General features: G+C 52.4%; 1 pseudogene; it reads left to right on the top strand.

The window, feature by feature from the left end:
* The window catches only part of LOC109821051, a 5,176-nt pseudogene continuing 4,224 nt past the window's right edge, over positions 684-1,635 (top strand).

Below are 1,635 nucleotides of genomic sequence, written 5' to 3'. Positions count from 1 at the left end.
TCCACGTGTCGCTTTGGTTATTCGCGCTAGTGGGCCCCCCAAACTTTTTTACTTTTTCCCCGTAGCCCGCCTGAACCGCCGTTTCTCTGAACCGGCGGCGGCTCAGTGAAGTCTAGCGAAATATCCTCTCTCTCTCTCCTCTGTTAGCCTGCGCACCCCGATACCTTAAACGAAGGCCTAATTGCTTCCAGTTTTATTAAGTTTTGAATGTAATTCGGCGTGAGGATAGGATGCAGTACAGGTGTTGAACGGAGATCGCAATAAATGATTGGGTGAGTGCTCCTGATGAACGCAGCCAAAGCCGCCAATTTCTTTTCCGCGGCCCCCCACCCACTCTCTACGTATTGTTATACGATTCTCTTGCTTGTTTATCTACGATTTTAATCCCAAAATTATCCCCTTCTTTTCTTTTATTATATTATATTACTATTGTTATTATTATATTAGAGAAGATAGAAAGTGGCAAGAGAGGGGGAGAGGGGGAGAAGGGCCACGTCATCGCCAAAGGTGGAGGAGTATTTATAGCCCCGCTCGGCATCTCGTTTGTGAGCACACCCAATCATATACTTCTCACTCCCCAAACAAAAAGAGGAAGCCCAAAGCGTTCATCTCTCATCTCCGTCCCCTCGCCCTCACACGCTAATCCTGCTGGTCTCACAGACACAAGGAGCTAGCAGCGGTCGATGGAGCTCGTGGTTAGAGAGTTCGATCCGGAGAGGGACCGTTCGGGCGCCGAGGCGATCGACCGGATGTGCCCCGTCTGCCGTGTCCGCCACTCCCCAGCCTTCCGGATGCTGGTAAACACACGAACTCCTTCCTTCCTTCCTTTTTCTCAGATATCTATCCACTTTTGAGTCAAATACTCGGTATTTTCGTCCGTGCTCGACTAAAGCTTTCTATTCCCTCTCGTCGATATATAAAAGGTAGCTGAGATGGTTAACGGAGACGACAAAGAGATAGTAGGGCTCATCAGAGGCTGCATCAAAACCGTCACCTGCGGCAAAAAATACCATCGACGGCCAAGCTGCCCAAACCGCAGCCGTTGCCCCAATCTACACCAAGTCGCCTACGCTACTCGGCCTTCGCCGGTCTCCCCAGCCCACCGGTAAGGTCCACCGCCATTACCGCTGCCGCAATCTAACTTACCAGGCTCCGATCTCAACAAGGGTGCTATGTTTTTTGTACAGGCGTATGGCATCGGATTCAAGCTCGTAGCGAAACTCGGTCCTGGTTCAGGGACAACGGTGCCGAGTACGCGTACATGGCCACTGACAAAGACAACGACGCCTCCATTAACCTCTTCACTCGCCGCTGTGGCTACTCCAAGTTCCGAACGCCGTCCATCTCGTGCAACCCGTCTTCGTCCATCGCCTCTCCGTCCCCCGCCACGTGTCCATAATCGACCTCTCTCCGTCCGAAGCCGAGACCCTCTACCGTGAAAAGTACTCGGCCACCGAGTTCTTCCCTCGAGACATCGATTCCATTCTGAAGAACAAGCTCTCGCTGGGAAGTTTCATAGCAGTCCGGTCAGATTACCGCTGGTCAGGAGTCGAAGAGTTCCTGACGAATCCGCCGGAGTCTTGGGCTGTTATGAGCGTCTGGGACTCGAAGGCGGTGTTCCGGCTCGAGGTTAGA

The sequence above is a fragment of the Asparagus officinalis genome, chromosome 8, assembly GCF_001876935.1.
Source record: "Asparagus officinalis chromosome 8, Aspof.V1, whole genome shotgun sequence".
NCBI classification, from domain to species: Eukaryota; Viridiplantae; Streptophyta; class Magnoliopsida; order Asparagales; family Asparagaceae; genus Asparagus; species Asparagus officinalis.
This window is presented reverse-complemented; position numbering and strand designations above follow the sequence as displayed.